Source organism: Zonotrichia albicollis, chromosome 1 (genome assembly GCF_047830755.1).
Source record: "Zonotrichia albicollis isolate bZonAlb1 chromosome 1, bZonAlb1.hap1, whole genome shotgun sequence".
In the NCBI taxonomy this organism is placed as follows: Eukaryota; Metazoa; Chordata; class Aves; order Passeriformes; family Passerellidae; genus Zonotrichia; species Zonotrichia albicollis.
This window is the reverse complement of record NC_133819.1, coordinates 19,897,362-19,907,134: the sequence shown is the minus strand read 5'-3', so window position 1 is coordinate 19,907,134 and position 9,773 is coordinate 19,897,362.

Here is a 9,773-nt window from a genome sequence, read left to right as displayed (position 1 = left end):
AAAAGAAAATGTTCTTTCATTGAACATTCAAATGCAAACCTACTTTCTAGGGCTGAACAATAAAATGTCATGCCAGTAGTATTTTCTTTGCTAATGAAAGAATTTTCATTTCTTCATAGCTTAATTGAATAGACTTCCCCCATATTAAAAAAAAAAGTATATCTGTAACATGTGATGACTATTTGAAATATGTTCTGTGCCTCATAGTTTATGTACTTTTGAAGAGTGGCTGCTTACACCAACCTACAACCTAAGGAACATGCTGTTTTATCTGGGCACTTCTGTGTTAAGAAGTTTTCTCTTTCACAGATTTTGCTGATATTCTGATATCACATAAAGAAATATCATAACTGAGCGCCTGACAAAGATACATTGATTGAAAGATACACATTTCCAACAATATTGGCTATCTACCAAAATATAGCAATAAAAGCAGCAATAAGCTCCCCAGAAGAACTTTAATGGTTTTAATGTCTTATAATATTTGCATGCTGTGGACTATTGGGAAATGCTTCCATAATTGACTGTTTTAGAGACCAAGGCTGCAAATACAGTTTTAATTAGAAAAGTGCGTCAGTTCAAAAAAGAGCTCCAACAAACCTCCTAATAATATCTGGCTGCTTCTTGATTTAAACAATGCTATCAAGGCCATCTGCAGAGTTGCTCTGATGATTATAATTATGTTAATAGTTTAGCAAGTGCATGACTTGATATTAATGGCTCCTTCCTTCAGTGCCGCAAATTCTGCAAATCTACTTACTTATTGGGGTGGATGTAGAACACAATTTTTGCTCCCAATAAAGAAGTGGAAAAATGCATTCTTCTCCACTATATTTCCTAAATAAATATCCATATTTTTTAAGGTCAGTTCCAAGTTTGTCACATAATATAACAAATTAGTAAATCTAATTTACTAATTAATGAATTTTCAAGAAAGTGATGAGCAGCAGAATTATGGTCATTCCTTCAAAATCGTGATGGCATCATATTTGTCTTGCTATACTGTCTGCCTTTCCTTAGCTTCATTGTAAATCAGGCTGTTTGATCTCCTCCCTTTTATACATATTGGAATTCCTGGAGGAACATTCATAGCTGGAGCAGGTACATCTATTAGAGAAGCTTCTCTTTAGAAGCTGATGTTTTTGAGGACATGGTATTGTTTTGACTGTAGGTTTAATGCTTATTCTTTAATGTTTATGGTCTAATGTTTATGGTTATGGAAGGTCTAAATTATGATTTGTCAGCATAATTAGATATCCATCCATTAAAATAATTACCTCATTCAATTGTTGTTGTTCTTTTTTAAAACCAGCTCCCTTGCCCATAATTTTCTCATTGCTATTATGAAGCATAAGGCTGCAACCATGCATCAGAAAAAAATTCCCTTTGGGCACATGTGCTCCTGCACTTCTGGAAATGAAGACATCAAGTGAACGTGAGGAGACTTGGTATGCTCTTGATAGCAGTAAAATCACTAACCAAAAAGTATGAACATTCTGAATTGCTAAGTGAATTATTCTTCTTCATGTCTTTTAGAAAATTTAAGCATTTTCAGAAACAAAATCCAGATCCATTCCTGCACCTTAGCTTTTCCTCAGTAATCTTCTGGCATGGAACAAAGCCATTCATTGAAACAGAGCACCAAGAAGCTAACAGCCACTTTTTCTTGCTATGTTCATCCTGAATCAAGCACATATTTATTCTTGGTAAAAAATCATATGCCGATGCTATAAAAATATCCATACAACTGACAGTCTATCTCATCTCATACCCCCCTCCCACAACTGTTTCCACCATTGTTATGTTTCATTAAAGAAAACAATATATGAAGTAAAAAACCTTTGAAAAAATAAAGAAAATAATATCATACATACAACATATTTGACAAAAGGAAGTTATAAAAATTAAGATATAATAAAGGATCTTTTTTGACAGAAACAGATGTCGAGGTAAAATGTCAGTTTGAATAATTAAGAGATAAAAGCTTTTCTGCAATTCAAAGTATAGCACTATGTTATTCAAAGTTTAAGGAGATGAATGAAGACTTTATTTTATTTTGAAAATAATTATATTTGTGCCAAAATCCAAATAATAGTCAGTGTACTCAGGAACTCCTTAAAAATCCTAAATCACCTGCATTGTATCTACAATCTCCTAGTTATGTGTATCATGCCTGAAAAGGAGACAATTACATACGCCATACTTAAGGCAATTAAGCTCTATCACCATCACTGCTAGTCAAAGCAGGTGAGCAGAGCTATTTAAAACCAGTTGGGCCTTCTACTTGGATGAATATTGAGTTTTAAGTGTTGAGTTAAAACTTGTTCACACTGTTAATGAAACAGCTCTTCATTACAGTAAATTAAACATTAGCTATTTTGTGTTACCAGCTAAAACAAAAAACCATCATCTAAAGTGCTGGTACTTGGCACTCACTACCCAAAGCTCAGACAAAATAAATTACATTTACCCCAACAAGGCTGTCCCCTGCTTGATGGATGACTCCATGTGGAGCACTGCATCCAGCCCTGGGGTCCCCACGATGGGCAGGGTGTGGATGTGTTCCAGCAGGTCCAGAAGAGCAGCACAGGGATAATCAGAGGTGGGACACCTCTGCAGTGGAGAGAGGCTGGGACAGCTCGGATTCGGCTGGAGGGAGACCCTAGAGCAGCCTTTCTCTACCTGAAGGGGGCCTGGAAGAAAGCCGGAGAGGGAGTTTGTATGAAAGCCTGTAGTGATAGGACAAAAGGGAATGTCTCAATGGAAGAAAGCAGGTTTAGATTAGGTATTATGAAGAAATTTTTGGTGTAAGGGATGCCCCATTTCTGTAAGAGTAGGATGAAGCTTTGAGCAATCTGGAATGTTTTCCTGCCCATAGAAGGGATATTGGAATTAGAAGATCTTTAAGGCCCTTTCCAAACCAAACCATTATATAACTCTATGAGTGTTTGTGTATCTGGTTGAAAAACTGGAGATATGACAGTGAAAATCAAAACTGCAGGAAAAAATACTTTGGGAACCAAGTGGGAACATAGACCCAGAAACTGGTAGAAAGGTTTTAAATGAAGTCCTGGATTAAGGAGTATTACATCGGCTGCTAACAAACCTTTCTTTCTGTACTTGACTTGTGGTGCAACCAGAGAAAAAAGGTTTCTTGGTTTTTTTAGAAATATTAAGGAATGGATCAAAAATTATGGTTATCAATACCATCTTAGTGGTATGTTTTGGGCCCCATAAAGCAACCCATCAGACATTAATTATCTTTTAAATTTTATTTGAAAAGTCTGGAATTAAGAAACAGAACCAAGATAAACTAAAAAAAACCAAAACAAAACAAAACAAAAAAAAAAAAAATCAAGCACCAAAAAACCCTAGACACATGAAGTTGGGCTACCCAATCCATACTGATTTCATAATATTTCAGGAAACATTGTTCTCTGACATAATTTTCATTTTTGCCTTTGAATCTTTATCTGTCTTCCAGGTTCATCTGGTATTTCCATGAATAGAAAATCTGAGGATGGTGGTAATGGAATAGTAATTTTTAGCATGATAAAAGTGAGTTTTGCACAAACTTAAGGAGTATTAACTATCTTCATTGATCTAATAAAAATATAGTTTATCTTAAGCATGTCAATCTAGAAAACATTATCAGTTGTTGCAGCAAAAATTTTTGCAGACTGGTGGGAGAAATTTCGGACTAATGTTCCTGCCATAGTTAGACAGTTATATTTACATATAAGAAGAAAACAACTGTGACAGATACTCAGTGGAAAAGGAATAGTTTCATTTATATAAACTTAGATGAAAATATTGGAATTTCATACCTGAAAGAAAAAGATTAACAAATACAAAAAAAATGGAAAAATACAATGTTTGTTAGCCCAGTTAATTATTTTACTAAGAAAGTATGGGTTGATGCTCCCCAAGGCAAAAGCAGGTTCAGGCTTTGCAGCCAGGATCAGAATTATACCCTAGCTTAACAAGACAGTCAAGCATTGGAATACACAGTAACACTATACTTTTGAATAGTCCTGGTGACTTCTGAAGGTCTGAATTCAAAGTTTTTTTTTGAAATGGTTGATAAAATTTCCTTTGGCTACATGAGATTTAACTCTTAAGTATTGACTGAGATAGAGGATGCCACCTGCATTCTGCCACAAGTATTTACTCTGCCTTTTCTGTTCCTCTTAAAAAAACTTTTAAATTTTATAGAAAGATAAAATTGAACATGTTCTTAGCATCAGATCAACCAGGGTTTAATTTCTTTTTTCTTGTTTATACTTTCACTTCATTTATCAGTAAAATACACGAAGTTATTTGACACTTAAAACAAATCTTCTGTATATGGAAATTAATCATCCTGGGAGAAATTATTATTATACTGTTGGATAGATTATTTTGGCAATGAAATACGTAATTTTTAGTACTTCTGGCAAGGAAATGGATTTCATATTTTTAAATGCTTAGAAAGTTTAAGAAATGAAATGCAAATGTGTTTCTCTATTAAGCCAGTACATTTTCATCCAAACTGAAGTAAAAAACCCTCAGTATAGTGGGGTCTCTTCAGATTCCCACAAGACATAATATGAAAAACAGCATTCCCAGCACATTTGTTCTTTCTTTTCCAGCTCATTTACTTTTCATCTATAAGCCTATTTGGAGCTTCTATTACACAGTGAATGATTTTCCAATTTATGCCACATTCACTCATATTATACTTACTGTCAGTAATTAAAAGAACACTTCTTTTGTCTTTGAGGTTAATTTTTATTGTCATAATTAAGGTTATGTCTTAATCCTGCTTAATTTTATAGGAATCTTATTTCTGTGAATGGGATGGGAGTTTGTTCAGCCTTCTTGGCAATCTTCTTGGGACAGTGAAATGGAAGACCTTCATTTACTAAAAGACTGATAGAAAGATTGTTTAACTGTGTGTACGCCATCCACATATTCTCTTTTGGTGTGAAAGCCTGTCCATATGGTACACCTTGTTCCACTGGCTGCCTTAACTTTGAATAAAATTTGCATTTAGGAGCACATCTGGTAATCCAAGAGATGCCAATGTTACTCTGTGTGAGTGTGCATAGACACAATTGCTGGTAAACACCTGCTCCATCCTCCATGAGCCTCATGTTGGCCAAAGCTTCTATCCTGAGCATAAATTTATGTACTTACATATATATGGTATTCCTGTTGATAGCACTGTGTGTATTTAAAGTGGCATAGCAGCTGTTGCTGTGAGTTACGTAGTTAGTTTTTCATGTTTTCCATTGCATTCTCTTTTTTTGTTGTTCTAGGACCAGACCTGGACAAAAACATGGAGTAAATATAGGCTTTAAAGTGGCTGCTTGCCTGTGCAAAGCTGAAATCCTAGAGGCTCTCTTCATTTCCAATGGATGAAAAAGGAATATTGCACTTCCTCTGCCACCGTTTTTCATACAAATTTAAGGAACCAAGAATAAAGGATTGGTTTTTTTTCCAGGAGAGGTAACTGTGCCACAGTCTGCTGGCCCTGTTTTTCTACCTCCCATCCCCAATGGGATTAAAGTTTAGGATAGTCCAGCTCAAGAAAAATCCCAGTTACAGAAATGAGCCAAATCAAAGATCAACTAGTGTTGCGGGGCTAGAAAACTCTTTGGATAAGGGCCTATTTCTCTTGTTTTGGAGATGTGTATACTTCTGTGAGGATGACAGATTTATTTTCATTTTGCTGCACAGTGCTTTCATTTTGTAAGCACTTTTAGCTGTGAGTGACTGTGGGAGGCATGTAACAGTATTATTTAAAATTTCAGAAAGCAATTCTGCTAACAAATTAAATTAACTGCAGATTGTTGCACTGAGAATTCTGACATTGTGCCCTTTATTTGTGGAACTGCTAGCAGGGATGTGTTGCCTAAGTAACCAGTTTTAATTTACTTGTATGGACACTTGTATGGAACTTAGATGTAGCAACCCTGACACAATCCATCTCGTACATTCTGGCACATTTATGATCTGTTCGTTCTTTTTTTTTTTTTTTTTTTTTTTTTTTTTTTTTTTGTCTAATGAGATTTTTTTTTTGTTGTTCTGAGGCTGATTTTCCAGTCTTAGCACTTTTTTTCTGTGACTTTTCAGTTTCAGCTTTATTTTCTGTTGCACTTTGATTTTTAAAATCCCTTTTCCCTTTGTTTTTAAATAATTTTATTTTTCTAAATAATTTCCACTCTTTTATCATTGAGTCTCTTCCGGAAATACGGCCACTTGTCGTGAGAAATACACAGTCATTTGTTCTTTGTTAAATAAAAAAGTCATAGCTCAAATGGGCATTAATAATGTCTTTCCAAGACTTTAAAATATGCATCTAAACTTTAATAAATCCCATCTTTCTGATAGCATTAGCAGGCCAGAATTTAAGAGAAAAGCAAATTGTTCTCGTCATCAGGTTTGACTGTCCACAACAATTTAAACTGGAAGTTGTCCATCCTTTTGCATATAGGAGTAACAAAGATTGCAGTTTCTTAAAAGACACAAGTTAGAAGTCAGAAATGGTTTCCAGCCTCCTTATCTTAACCAACAGAGTGTATTTTCTCTCAAAAAACCTTGTGTCTATTAAGTCCTGGGAAACTAGTTCCATCGTACAAAACTAACTACAAAATTGAACTCTAAACTGGGGCCTGGTTGATGTTACCAGCAGGTTTTGACCTTGTTTTATTCTCAAGAATTCCAGAGAAAATTTATTTCTCCAGCTGTTGATTACACTTTCAGAAGGTAATTTATTACCAGAAGAAAAAGGAAAGTTTTCACTTAAATTCCCATCTTCAAAATCTCCTAAGAGTTCATATGCTGGAATAGAAGATATCATACTGCATTTGATGCAAACCACCACAGATTTTACCTTCCTTCAAAATGAATAGGTTTTTTGTTAATTGTTTTCTATTGTGTTAGAACCTTTAATTTCAAAATAAAGTTTGAGCCATTAACTGAACACCCAATGTCTTTTTCACCTAGGCTTTTGCTCCATGTTCCTGTCTTTTCCCTGAACATCTCTGGATAAACACCAACCATTATCATGATGTGTCTGAGCTTTCTTTAGAAAAAACTTACTTTGCCACCATGTCACAGGCAAAAAGACAATGAGAAAAAAAAATACTGCTTGCCATAACTGCCCTTTTCCAGTCTAATAATGTTTAGAGCACACATTTTGCACACTATGCTGGATGAAAGGAGATGTCAGAACAGAGGACCTGTGGGTACAGTGTTCTAGGCAGAGGGTGGTCTCTTTGTCTGCCTCCAAGCTGTCTATCTGTCTTGGCTTTGGTAGGTATTACTGCCTCAGCCTGGCCTGGTTTTCCTCTGGAGAAGGGTTTTATCACAGACAGTGTAGTTGTCTTGTCAGTAATCCATTTGCTAGAAGTTTTGAGTGCAAGGAGCAAGGTAACAAATCTCTGTCAATGCTTCCTGCACCTGCATCCAGCCAGCTGCAAGACCTGCCTGCAGTTCGACTTCATTCTCTTTTCCTGCTGATCATTCTGCATTAGGTGTTGAGTTGACCTCTGATTTGGAGCTATTTATTCAAAACTTCTTGGTGTTTCAATTAGAAAGGAAGTCCCTAATTTTTCCTAAGTTGTTGGTTGATGTAATCACATATTTTCCATCCAGGCATGCTGCAGATATGCACTGGTAGATTTGTACCACAAACTTGTACTCTGCCTGCTTTCTTGGTACACTTCTTCAGCCATTGCAGTGAACATTTCCTTTGTGCCACCAGAGCTGAAACTCATTAGTATCTGTCAGGTGCTGTTTGCTTGTCTCCCATGGAAAGAGCCAGCTCTGTCAAAGCTGTCCATGGTTTATGTCACAGAAGTTACTAAGTGAGGGCTGGCACCTTGCAGGCAGCAGCCTCAGCAGAAGAACAAAGGGGCTGAGGAGAGATAAAGTCTGAAGAGCATTGAAATAAATCTAAAGGAGCTCTGACATTTTAAATCTCTTGAGGATCTGTTTCAGGGATATTGCTAACTTCTGGTTCACGGGTGTGAAATGGCAATAGGTAAGGTGAATGCTCACCATCATATTTGGTATATTCCATTTAATTGGATAGGTGATGATACTTTTTCTAACTTTGTTAGCAGAAAACTTCTGCGTTTAAAACTTAATTTTAAGGTAAGTTTTCTAGGTACATATGTACAGAGAAATCTGAATTTATTAGTAATTTCATCTCAAATTTTGGGTTTCTCTTTCTATGATCTAGTCAAAATGGTTTTTTTAAATGAATTGCCACCCCCCCTAATATTACTAGAATATTGAATATGGACTCCAGTGTATGGTCTGTATTTACCAGATATAAAAAAAAACATTAACTGCTTCTTATAAAGTAATTTTATCTGCTTGTGAAATATTACACTGGGTTTCTACCTCTTACACAACTGTAAATCTACCTGATATTAAGTAATGAAACTGTTCTTTGATAAGTTACTCCATTTCTACATAATTCATGCTAAAATTTTAATTTTCTTGCAGTAATGTATGTCCAGTCATTTATTTATTGTATTGAGAATTTTCTTTCCAAAATAGAACACTAATAGGCAGTAAATCAATTAATATCCATTTACGAGTCTTTGAAGATTAACTGTTTAGAGTAGAGCTCTGACTACCTTTGATTATTATTTGATTTCTGTGTTTTTATCCTATGAAGGCTATGCTCAAATTGCTTCAGTATGTTCTGAAATCTTCAGATATCCTTGGTTGCAGTCAGTGAGGCTTTTGACCTTATAAAGACAAGCAGAAGGCCCATTAATCAGTAGGTCTTTATTGGGAATAGGAACATGCTGGGTCTCAGTGATAGGAATTGCACCTTGAAGGTTTTGAAACAGCAGAGTTGAAATTATGTGCCACTGGTGGAGAGCGCCACTCACTTTTTACTGAAAGGGCTCAGATGACATATATGGAAGAAATAGGTCCAGATGGCATATACGGAAATGGTCAAAGATAAAAAAGTCAAAATATTAAATTGTTTTCCATCCTTTTTCATAATCCAGTATATAAGATAATTGATATATAGTAACAGGCTGTAGACTTCATGTCAGTTTGAAAGCATAGATCTCAGAGCTGTCAGGGCTTGTCTTGCCCTGTTAGAGCTTGTTTAAACAATTTTATACTGGCCAATTCATTGCAGTCTCATTCAGCATAAGCGGTGTGATAATTGCTCTGCAGCAAATGTCTGAAAAATGCATGCATTCCCTGAACAAAGAACAGCCATTTATTTCAGCTGAGGATGAAGTAGGCTGAAGGATAACTCTCATACTTCACTTGGGAATCAAGGAGAAGGAAGAAAGTGTGCTAAATTGGACCCAAATGAATCCTAGACCAAAGACGAAGACTTTCCAAATTATGCCCCTAAAAGAGAACAGTTGTCCTGCTGGTGAAGACTTCAGTTTATTGATGGCTTGACTCAATACTCCCCCATTCTCCTTGAGGGAGATTGAAGTTGCTGATGGTAGAACCAGAGGACCATTGTAGAGATGAAGACAACAGGAAGAAAAGAGTTAGACACTTGGAATATCATGTTCATCAACTGGATTAATGAGGATTTTCTTAGATAACTTGGACTATTAAAACAGAAATTGTGCTGTTTAAAATTCCTAGGTCTATTTCTGTGTGTTACCCTATTACTCATAGAAAAATTTGAGCGTAACAGTTTTATATATTTCAGATTTAACTTGTTTTATCCTGAAATCTGGCCACTGGAGTTGGTGAAACAATTCTGCTGCTTTTTAGTGGGGTGGACATCTAAG